Source organism: Hylobates moloch, unplaced genomic scaffold, assembly GCF_009828535.3.
Source record: "Hylobates moloch isolate HMO894 unplaced genomic scaffold, HMol_V3 SCAFFOLD_7, whole genome shotgun sequence".
NCBI classification, from domain to species: Eukaryota; Metazoa; Chordata; class Mammalia; order Primates; family Hylobatidae; genus Hylobates; species Hylobates moloch.
In genome coordinates this window covers 21,625,332-21,638,013 of record NW_026652282.1, presented here as the reverse complement: position 1 = coordinate 21,638,013, position 12,682 = coordinate 21,625,332, and the positions used below count along the sequence as shown (strand labels likewise).

Genomic DNA, 12,682 nt, shown 5'->3' with positions numbered 1-12,682 from the left:
TAAACTTGCTAAACCATCTTTTTGGACATTTTTTCATGGATAAGAACTCTGTGCAACACGGAACTTGGAACATCCCAGCTTCTTATAAAATCTGAAGCATGTGGCACAACGTTAATGCATATAATCATTCCTAAAAAAAACACAAACCAATTCCAGGGATAAATTAAAAAAACAATACAACAGGCCGGGTGTGGTGGCTCATGCCTGTAATCCTAGCACTTTGGGAGGCTGAGGCAGGTGGATCATGAGGTTAGGAGTTCAAGACCATCCTGGCCAACATGGTGAAACTCCATCTCTACTAAAAATACAAAAATTAGCTGGGTGCGGTGGCCTACATCTGTAATCCCAGCTACTTGGGAGGCTGAGGCAGGAGAATCACTTGAACCGGGAGGTGGAGGTTGCAGTGAGCCGAGATCGTGCCATTGCACTCCAGCCTGGATGACAGGGCAAGACTCCGTCTCCAAACAAACAACAACAACAAAAACAATCAAGGCTTTAATAGTTTAGCGTACTCACAGAACAAAAGTTCCAACCTGTTTGTGCTTCCTCCAAAGTCTGATGACTACCAGTTGGGCAGGGTCAGTGACATCTCCTACCTCATCTAGGATACCCCCAAGTTTCAAAGAATGAGGATAGGTGACACAGGTCTGGCTTCCAGAATTTATAGTTGACTGCTACTTATGATCTGAAACCCTTATGCTGGAGTAGCAGAGAAGATTTTTGTCTTTGGAACCATTTAGGCTCCAAAACGCTGTATAATAAGTCCATTTGTTCACAAATCCAAAGCAGTGCTCAATAAATGATTATGCCACCGATTGACAGTAAGCATATTGCCTGCTTTTGCTGAAATGTGCAACTGTGTTAGAACCTCTGAAAGTTCTTGAGCAGCTTAACAATTGCAAGTTCTTCTTAGGTTAAATGTTTTACATATATATTTTTATATATATATATATATACACACACACACATACACAAATAAATGAGTGGGGGCTGTATATACACGTAAAATGAGCGCACATATTCATATACACTTGCAGGATATGACACCAATTTCTCATATCTAATCTTATTAAACTGAACTTGCATATTCTCAATTTTATTTCTGTGTATTTTTGGGGCAACTTCAAAAATTTCATTCAGTTTCAGTATATGTAAATTGCACAAAACTATGATTCAATCCTGTTGGGGATAATTAGAGAAAGATGAAGCTGCAGTTGAGAATAGGAAAGGAAGGTAAAAGCTAATGTTGGAACAGAAATAAAGATTTTTAGAATGAAGCCACATTCTGACGACATCTAAGTCAGCGGGAGGGGGCAGGATGTGAGTGGGGAGCTCCAGGGAGATGGACGTCAACAATTTCTCCATTTAAAAATCAGAAAGGCAATGAACAGTGTCAAAGAAAACTAGCCATAGTGAAGGAGGGGAAATGTCTCAAAGCATGCTTATCTGCAACAAAGCCAATTTTCTCTTAAGGGATAGTAAATGAAAAAGAAAATGGATCCCTTATTACTAAATAAAAGAGTATAAAGGGTCATTTGTATTACATTGAGAAGATTTAAGTGAATGTAAATACTGTTTGTTCTTAAGAATTTCCATAGACACATTCTAAACTTCAAACCTCCTGCAACTATAGTTTCTATGACATCTAAAGTTCTCAGAGTTAATTTCTACATCCAACCACAGTTTTCAGGAACCTCTTTCTCCTGAAGAGTAAAGGACTATACCTTTCCTTTGCAATTCACCAGGATAAAGCTATTCTTTTTGCTGTACTCTGCAAACCCACCTTTAGATTCTGAGAAATAATTCTAATTATCTGCAAAACAGTACATAAGAAAGTTTAAATTAATCCTTCATCCTGAATTATGTTGCTTTTCTGCAAAGACACATTTCCATGCAAAATAATGAGCTTTTTTTCTTGATAGAGAATGTATTTGGGAGAGAAATGGGAGTTTCTGGCAAAAAATAAAGGCTTCATTACTTCAGCTTTAAATGTAAATTAGGCACTCAGCGGCTTTCAAGTTGGGACAGTTTTCCTTACACAAGATAAGATGAATTATATTTTATTCCTTAGTTCTTAACAAGAGTCACTTCCTTAGACATACCTAACCCTTAAACAAAGGCTGTTCTTTGTCATAGCTAGGGAAATGTTTTTATTACTGATGTTCTTTAAATACGTATAAAAATCTCTTTTCCACACTCATGCTTATAACAAGCTGTTACTTCAGCAAAGAAGATCTAAAATGAATATAGAAAAAAGGGGACTACTTGCTTTCTCTGTGAACATTACACGTATCACCCGACCTAACGGAAAGGCCTTAAAAAAAAAAAAATCCATGAACACAGGCCCTTTCCATGTATTTGTGTCTTCAATTTCTTTCATCAATGTTTTACAGTTTATAATGAATAGGCCTTCTACCTCCTTGGCTTAATTTACTCCTAAGTATTTTATTCTTTTTTATGCTATTGCAAATGAGATTTTCTCTTAATATCTTTTTTTGGATAGTTTATTGTTAGTGTATAGAAACAACTGATTTTTGTATGTTGATTTTGTATCCTCCAAATTTACAGAATTCACTTATTAGTTCTAACAGTTCTTTGGTGGAGTCCTTAGAGTTTTTTATATATAAGATGATGTCATCTGCAAACAGTTTAACTTCTTCCTTTCTGATTTGCATGCCTTATACTTTTTTCTCTTGCCTAATTGCTCTGCCTAGGACTTCCACTACTATGTAGAATAGAAGTAGTAAAAGTGGGCATCCTTATCTTGTTCCCAATCTTAGATGAAAAGCTTTCCGCTTTTCACTGTTGTGTATGATGTTAGCTGTGGGCTTGTCATACGTGGTCTTTATTGTGTTGAGGTACTTTCCTTCCATATCTAATTTGTTGAGGGGTTTTTATCATGAAAGGATATTGAATTTTGTCAAATGCTTTTTCTGCATCTACTGAGATTATCATATGATTTTTATCTTTCATTCTGTTAATGTGGTGTATCACATTTACCGGTTTGCATATGTTGAAACATTCTTATATACCAGGGATAAATCCCATTTGATTATGATGTATTATTCTTGTAATGCCCTGTTAAATTCGGTTTGCTAGTAGTATTTTATTGGGGATTTTTGCATCTGTGTTCATCAGGGATACTGGCCTATAATTTTATTTTCTTGTAGCATCCTTATCTGGCTTTAATATCAGGTTAATGCTGGCCTCATAAAATGAATTATCATCTTTACAATGAGAATTAATATTGTTAAAGTATCCATACTCCCCAAAGCAATCTATGGATTCAATGTCATTCCTATCAAAATTCCAATGGCATTTTTCACAGAAATAGAAAAAACAATCCTAAAACTTGTGTGGAACCACAACAAAAGACCCCAAATAGCCAAAGTAATCTTAAGAAAGAACAAAGCTGGAGGCATCACACTCCCTGATTTCAAACTGTACTACAAAACTATGGTAATCAAAACAATATGGTACTGGCATAAAAACAGACACCAAGACCAATGGAACAGAACAGAGAAACCAGAAATAAACCCTTGCATACATGGTCAACCGACCTTTGACAAGAGGGTCAAGAACTCACAACACAGAAAGAAAAGTCTCCTCAATAAAGGGTACTGGGAAAACTAGATACCCACATACGAAAGAATAAAATTAAATCCTTGTCTCATACTATATACAAAAATTAACTCAAAATGGATCTAAAACTTAAATGTAAGACTGGAAACCATAAACTCCTAGAAGAAAATATAGGGGAAAAAAAGCTCCCTGACATTGGTCTTGGCAATGACTTTTTTAGATATGACACCAAAAGCACAGGTATCAACAGCAAAAATAAGTAAGTAGGACTGTAACAAACTAAAAAGAAAGCAATTAACAAAACAAAAAGACAATCTACAAAATGAGAGAAAATATTTGCAAACCATATTATCTGATAAGGGGTTAATATCTGAAACATGTAAGAAACCCACACAACTCAATAGCACAAAAACAACCAGATTTAAAAATGGTCTGTAATCCCAGCCACTCAGGAGGCTAATGTGGGAGGATCACTTGAGGCCAGGAGTTCAAGACCAGCCTGGGCAACACAGCAAGACCCTGTTTTTCAAAAAGAAATTAGGGCGGCTATGGTGGGTGGATCACTCGAGCTCTGGAGTTCAAGACCAGCCTGGGCAACATGGCAAAACCCCATCTTTAAAAAAATTAGAGGGGCATAGTGGTGCACGCCTATGCCTGTAGTCCCAGCTACTTGGGTGGCTGAGATGGGAGGATCTCCTGAGCCTGGGAGGTTGAGACTGCAGTGAGCCCTGACTGTGCCACTATACACCAGCCTGGGCAACATGGCAAAACCCCATCTTTAAAAAAATTAGAGGGCCATGGTGGTGCACGCCTATGCCTGTAGTCCCAGCTACTTGGGTGGCTGAGATGGGAGGATCTCCTGAGCCTGGGAGGTTGAGACTGCAGTGAGCCCTGACTGTGCCACTATACTCCAGCCTGGGCCAGAGGTGAGGCCGTCTGAAAAAAAAAAAAAAAAAATTAGCCAGGCCTGATGATGATGATGCACACGTACAGTCCTAGCTACTTGGGAGGATGAGATGGGAGGATCACTTGAGCCCAGGAGTTTGAGGCTGCAGTGAGCTATGATTGTGCCACTGCACTCCAGCCTAGGAAACAGAATGAGACCCTGTCCCTAAAAATAAAATAAAATAAAAATAAATGGGCAAAGGACCTGAATAGATATTCTTCCAAAGAAGACACAGAAACGGCCAACAGGTAAATGAAAAGGGACTCAACATCACTAATCATCAGCAACATGCAAATCGCAACCACAATGACATATCACCTCACATCTGTTAGGCTAGTTATATACAACAAATGTTAACAAGGATGTGAAGAAAAAGAACCTTTGTACACTGTTGGTGGCAATGTAAACTGGGATAGCCATTATGGAAAACAGTATGGAGGTTCCCCCAAAAATTACATCCAAAGGAAATGAAATCAGTTATCTTGAAGAGGTTTATCTGTACGCCCATGTTCACTGCAGCATTATTCACAATGGCCAAGATATGGAAACAACCTAAGTGTCCGCTGAGGGATAAATGGTTGAACAAAATGTGGGATGTATACACACATACAAAATGGAATATATTATTTAGCCATAAAAAAGGAAATCCTACCATTTGCAACAACATGGATGAACCTGGAGGACATTATGCTAAGTGAAATAAACCAGCCACAGAAAAACAAATGCTATATGATGTAACTTACAACGTGGATTCTAAAAACATTGAACTCATAGAAGTAGAGAGTAGAAGAGTGGTTATCAGGGTCTGGGGAGTGGAAGAAATGAGAAGACGCTGGCCAAAGGGGATGAACTTTCAGTTATAAGATGAACAAGTTCTGGGTATGTATGGTTCAGCATGCATAGTGATGGATGTGTTAATTTGGTTGTGGTAATCATTGCACAATGTATATGCATATCAAATCATCACATTGTACACCTTTCATATATAATCTTTGTCAATTAAATATATTTTTTAAAAAAACAGTTGCCCTTTAATATTGTCTAACTTTGCAAGAAAGTAATGACTTTTAAAAGTGAAAAAGGAATTAAACATACATTCAATCATACAGAATCACACTAATGTAACAACTGCCAGTATTTGTGGTACTTTGCTCTTGTTTTTTGTAAAAGGCAATCACTTTTTCGAAATTCACACAATTTTCTTCATCTATCTAGAATTTAGTATGTATCCAGATATACCTCTGTCCTACAAAGCTCCAATTCTGTCCTTCACCATGGAATAGTGCTGGTCACCCCCAATAAATATGCCTCTCCATTATATTCAGTCACTCATGAGACCATTCTTACACAGGCAAGGATCAAAGGGGTTTCTCTGGATGTTTTGTCCCAGTTAAACTGAATATATTATAGGATACTACATCCTTAAAACCTCAAGTTCCCTGAATCACTCATGGCAAAAATACAGTCTTTGGATATTAGTCTGGATTTTTCCTTTCATTCTGTACAATGTGAATATATAAGCAGAAAGAGAAAAAGCAAATTTATTATCTTACTGAATTAATTTGTAACACTTAAGAACCTAACAAGTGATAACACATTTTTAATATTAGCTATACATTTGAGAGATTCTCCAACCGTCAAGTGCCTTTTCAAGCTAAATCCCCTAACTAATATTTTATCTGAGAGTATGACTGACCTAAATTTTTGCATCATGAAATCTTAATTATGTGAATCATCTTAAGATTACTGTCAGTTGGTCGCTTCTCCTTATATGATGGCTACGTGTTTTCTGTTTAGCGCAGAACAGTGTACCTGCACCTATCTTTTCTGTTGTACTTCAGCAAATATCCACTGAAGGGTAAAGAAGTTGGGACGTTTTTATTATTACATTAGTGTCTACTTCAATTCCCATTGCTGCTTACCTGTGAGACCTATAACTTAGGAGACGCTAAGAAAATAAAAGATTTATATAATGTTTTATTTTTATTTATTTTTTGAGACAGAATTTTGCTCCGTTGCCCAGGCTAGAGTGCGGTGGCGCAATCTCGGCTCACTGCAGCCTCTGTCTCCTGGATTCAAGTGATTCTCCTGCCTAAGCCTTCTGAGTAGCTGGGACTACAGGTGCACACCACCACACCTGGCTCATTTTTTGTATTTTAGTAGAGATGAAGTTTCACCACGTTGGCCAGGCTGGTCTCGAACTTCTGACCTCAGGTGATCGGCCCACCTCAGCCTCCAAGTTTTATGTATATTTTAAAAAAGTATATGTAAAATAGTATTTTACATCATCTAGGCAGGCTCAGTAGATCTATTTAGAAATATAAATTTTGGCCGGGCACAGTGGCTCACGCCTGTAATCCCAGCACTTTGGGAGGCTAAGGTGGGCGAATCATGAGGTTAGGAGTTCGAGACCAGACTGGCCAACATGGTAAAATCCCGTTTCTACTAAAAATACAAAAATTAGCCAGGCATGGTGGCTTGCACCTGTAATCCCAGCTACTCAGGAAGCTGAGGCAGGAGAATCACTTGAACCCTGGAGGCAGAGGCTGCAGTGAGCTGAGACTGCGCCAGCTTAGGTGACACAGTGAGACTCCATCTCAAAAAAAATATATATATATAAATCTTACAGATAAAATGATAAATGGTAGAATTGTTTGACTATCTTTCCCCCCAAAACTAAGCAGGAATTAGATTTCTAGAACAACGCTTTCCAATAGTACTTCCTGCAATGATGGAAATGTTCTATATCTGTACTCACTGTAGTCACTAGCCACATAATGGCTATTGAGCACTTGAAATGTGGCTAGTGTGACTTAGAAACTGAATTTTTATTTAACTTTAAATAATTTATTTAAATAGCCACCTGTGGCTAGTGGCTACCATACTGGACGGTGCAGAATCAGAACACTGATATCTGCACAAGTAATGTAAGGAAAACTGTTATTAATTGGGATATATTTTAAGAATGGTGTGGAGACTAAAAAATGGTTGAGAATGGCCTGGTATTTTTATTAGCCTAAAAAAAAATAAATCAAGAAAAGACTTTAAACTTGGTGTTAAGAATCCTTAGAAGCATAGCCTAAAATTTCACAAAACAATTAAATTTGTCCATAAAAGAAGGTATTTTGGCAGTCTGAATGGGGAAAATAGATTTCCCTACTTCTCAGGCCAAAAATTTATAGTACAAAAGAGTGTAGGTAAGGTTATGGTTGACTAGAAAGCAGAAATGGTTACCAGCATACCTACACATTATATATTGCACTTGTGAAATTTAGGTAATTCAGGTGACAGGGCTCTGTGAAAAAACTACAAAGCACTACACACATATATCACTATGTGCTTTCACTATTGCTATTGTTGTTATGGTTCTTGCCTCCAAGAAACCTGCAAACAGGTACCTGCCAAGGCTTTGCTGGCTGACCATAGGTTTTGGTGGATATATGGACAGTGATACCACTTTATTTGTACTGAAAACATGACAGCCATGGCTATCATTGGGTCTTAACATCGTTTACTTTTTTTAACAGTAAACTGAATAGTACTTTAACCTGGATTGTGGGCCACTGGTGTACAGACAATAATTGAAGGAAAAATATAAGAATCTAGTATGTGAAAATCGCTCACAATTCCAATGTTTGGGTCTCTATTAGACCTCAAGGCATGTGATTCATCCCTGAAGGCATGTTCCCTGGATCTTTTAAAGAGAATTCTAGTATATCCCCTCATTAAACAACAACAACAAAAATCAAACATGTATGCTTGGGTTCCAGGACTTTCTAGGTTTAAGTTTAGCTATTTATTACATTTACTACATTTTCAAATAAATTCATTTTACCTTATTGAGACAGATTAGCCTCTCCTGTGGAAACATGGTAGAAGTGGGGACTGATTTAATAAGGGTTTGGTATCAGTAAATCATATAAAAAACAGAAGTCAAATCTTCCATTACCACTCGAACAGAATAAAACGATATTATTGGCAGTACATGGGGACCACTATAAGGGACTCAAACACTTCCTCCACACCATGGATGTAAGGGAGAAAAAATGATACCCTCTGAGGGTAAAACGCACTTGCACAATGGCTAAGGTAGCACTCTGTTGAAATCAACCAAGAGACTCTCTACAGGTGTGTACCTAAGCTCAGAATTTGGAAGCTTCTACATGTTTCCAAAGGTGATCTAAGTTTAATCTTAGGAAGCAGGCCTGGAATGTGCTTGTCATTTAGTGAACTGTATTGTAGCTTGGTTTGAAAAAGACTGTGTGAACAAAGGAAAATGGTCAGCATAAAAATTAGTCTGAAGACCCAGACACTGGCAAGCTTTACTGCTCAGCACTACTTAGGGAAAACCCAAATAGGCTCTGTGGCAGGTGTGTCCTAATCATGGATTATCTATCCAAGTCCCTTTGTTTTGATTCCATTCTCACCAAGCAACCTTGTGATTGTAATTTGGCTTCCCATGTGGGTTGTCTATAAAGAGAAAATGCACTAATCTCTCAGTTCGACCTCACCAGTCTAATTAACAGCTGTAGTTCTCATTTCAGATGAACAAATTGGCATTAGGGCAAGTACATGTGAGTCTGACCATCCACAGTGTGCTAACAGGGTTGGATTTCTGAGCTTCTAAGAATATAAGCTCCTCATTCACCACTGAACCTCCTGTGCCTAGAACAGTGCATTAGAACAGAGCAGTAGCTCCTGACAGCTACTCAGTAAATACCACGCTGAGATCCAGAGACCTAAGATGACTTCTAGCATTTTTTAATTCAAATTACAATATATACTAAAACTGGCATAAATGCTCAGTATAAAATGATCAGAAAATGGATTCCACTACAAACAAAATATTTAAGTACCATAGCATTAATATGACCTAATGATAATTTACTTGATACAATACACATTAAGCAATTAGAAATGCTTTGTTTTTAGGCCTAAAACATCATTTTTTCTTCAAAAACTTCCCCATGACAAGCAAAAGCACTCAAAATCATTCAGAAGCTTAACATATTCAGTACTCAAAATGTTCGTTTTTTAAAAAGCTCACTTTTTAAAGTGATAACAACTTCTCCCACTGAAAATATTTTGAAAAGAGCTAACCCGACATTTCTCTTTTTCACCTTTTCCTAACTCTGTAATTTACTCTAATATCCAATGGGGTTATTCCATATGAGATCCAATAAAGGCAACAATGAATAAACAGTGCTGCTCAATTATCCAGTTCCACACTTTCATTGCAGCAAAGCATGTCTGGCTTTGCTAGAATGCTACAAAACCAAAACCCAGAGATGCCATCTTCAGCATTGGGCAAAAATAGCCTCTTGCAGAAAACAATGATAACCTCTGGACAATGTAAAAAGCCACTATCTGAAGGCACTGGAGCGCAACGAAAAACTTGCCAAAAATGGCGGGATGTCTACAATTGGTAAAAAGGAAAGGCACCAGGCAAGATGCCCATTTCTTCTGGCTTGAAGAGCCAGAAGACAGAGTTCAGGGTGACTATCATCGCTGGAAAAAAAGAAAAGACACAAATAACCAACATCAGCAATAAGAGATGACACCATTACCAATTCTAGATATTAAAAGGATAAAAAGGGAATGTTATTTAAAAACTTCGTGCCAATAAATCAGACAAATTTCTTTTTTTTTTTTTTTTTTTTTTTTTTGAGACGGAGTCCCGCTCAGTCACCCAGGCTGGAGTGCAGTGGCACGATTTCCGCTCACTGCAAGCTCCACCTCCTGGGTTCACGCGCCATTCTCCTGCCTCAGCCTCCCGAGTGGCTGGGACTACAGGCGCCCGCCACCACGCCCGGCTAATTTTTTGTATTTTTAGTAGAGACGGGGTTTCACCGTTAGCCAGGATGGTCTTGATCTCCTGACCTCGTGATCTGCCCACCTCAGCCTCCCAAAGTGCTGGGATTACAGGCGTGAGCCACCGCGCCCAGCCCAGACAAATTTCTTGAAAGACACAAACTATTATACTAAAGCTCACTCAAGAAGAAACAACTTGAATGTCTGTCAAAGAAATTGAATTTGTAGTTAAAAATTTTTAAACAAATTAAAGTCCAGACCCAGACAGTTTCTGTGGTGAATTACTCCAAACATTTAAGGACGAAACAATACCAATTCTACACAAACTCTCCCAGAAAATGGAAGAGGAAAGAATATTTCTCAACACATTGTGAGGGCAGCATTACCCAGGTCTGACCAAGACTGACAAAGATATTACAAGAAAAGAAAATTTCAGACCAATATTCCTCATAAACATACATGTAAAAATTCTAAACGTTTTAGTAAATAAAAATCCAAAAATAAAGTATTCATAGACCATGACCAAGTGGGGTTTATCCCAGAAATGCAAGGTTGACTTAACACCTGAAAAGCAATCATTATAAATCACCATATTAACAAACTAAAAAATAAAACAGAACAAAACAAAAAAAATCTCATGATCACTTCAATAGACATAGAAAAGGCATTTGAAAAAATCCAACACTCATTACTGGTTTTAAAAAACCCTCAAGAAAGTAGAACAAAAAGGTATTTCCTCAACTTGAAAAAGGACATACAAGAAAAATCTTCAGCTGACAACATACTTAATGCTGAAAGACTGAATGCTTCCCTCTAATACCAGAAGCAAGATAAGTATTTTTGATCTCACCACTTCTATTCAACAGGATACTGGACCAACATGCATTGGTTTCACTGGTGAATTCTACCAGACATTTAAAGAACAGCAATCTTTTTCAAATTTTTCCAAAAAAGTGAAGAGGAAGGAACCCTTCCAACCTCATTTTACAAGGCCATCATTACCCTGATACCAAAGCTAATCAAAGATACGAAAAGAAAAAGAAAACTACAGGCCGAACTCCTGATGAACATAGATATAAAAATCCTCAATAAAATACTAACAAACCAAATTCGACAGCACATTAAAAGGATCATACACCAAGATCAAGTGGGATATGATAATAACCACAAATACGCATTGTGGTAAGGTAGTGAAATGCTGTAGAAAGAGCTCAAGCTATGTCAGATTGAACTATAAGAAATGGCTGATATTCAAACATTTTTGCTCTTAAAAAAAGATGGCAATTATATATGTTACAACCATCAGGAGGGTTTGGAGACAAACTGGAGCCAAAATGACTGGATTTGCATCCTGGCTCTACTCATTACTAGTTGTGTGACTTTGTGTATGTTATATAACCTCAGTTTTCTCAACTGTAACGTGGGTATATAGCAGTATCTGCTTCACAGGCTTGTTCTGAGGAGTTAATGAGTTAACATATATAAAGCCTCTAGAACAGTGCCTGGCTCATGGTAAAACTAGGTCAGTGTGAGCTATTATGCATTAAATCCTGGCTCTGGCACTTCCTTTTTTAGTGACCTTAAGAAGGTTCTTCTACCTGTTTCCTCAAATGGTAAAATGCAGAGGTTGAATTTGACTGCCTAGAAAGTCAGGACCAGTTCTTAAATTCTATTATTGTACAAGTATAAAAGCAGAGGACAAAAGCCATACTACATGAACAAAACAATATCATTTGCTAAATGATTGTCTGAGGTCATTCTTTAGTTTCTCTTGGAACTCACACATGGACCTCAAGGTTAGAAATCAATGTCTAGGCCGGGCGCGGTGGCTCACGCCTGTAATCCCAGCACTTTAGGAGGCTGAGGCAGGTGGATCACAAGGTCAGGAGCTCGAGACCAGCCTGGCCCAGGTGGTGAAACCCCGTCTCTACTAAAAATATAAAAATTAGCTGGGTGTGGTGGTGGGCACCTGTAATCCTAAATACTCGGGAGGCTGAGGCAGTAGAATTGCTTGAATCCGGGAGGCAGAGGTTGCAGTGAGCCGAGATGGCGCCACTGCACTCCAGCCTGGGTGACAGAGTGAGACTCCATCTCAAAAAAAAAAAAAAAAAAAAAAAAAAAAAAAAAAGAAAGAAAGAAAGAAATGTCTAATCAGTTCCTGGACTGAAATCAATTAGCTAAATCAGTAGTGTCCAGTACAATGGCTTCCTATCTTATTTTTATAGCAGACTACTTCCTCTCCAGTCATTCTAAGAAGCTCAACAGATATAAATGTTATTTGTTTAAATCCTACAATGTGCTGAGTACCAAGAACATTTACATGCTGAGTATGGAGTAACATCA

At 37.9% G+C, this 12,682-nt stretch overlaps 1 protein-coding gene across 4 annotated transcripts in view; it reads right to left on the bottom strand.

Moving 5' to 3' along the window:
• POLA1 (DNA polymerase alpha 1, catalytic subunit) overlaps positions 1-12,682 on the bottom strand; it is a 306,069-nt gene that overhangs the window by 208,730 nt on the left and 84,657 nt on the right. The gene's annotated exons all lie outside the window — the stretch shown is intronic.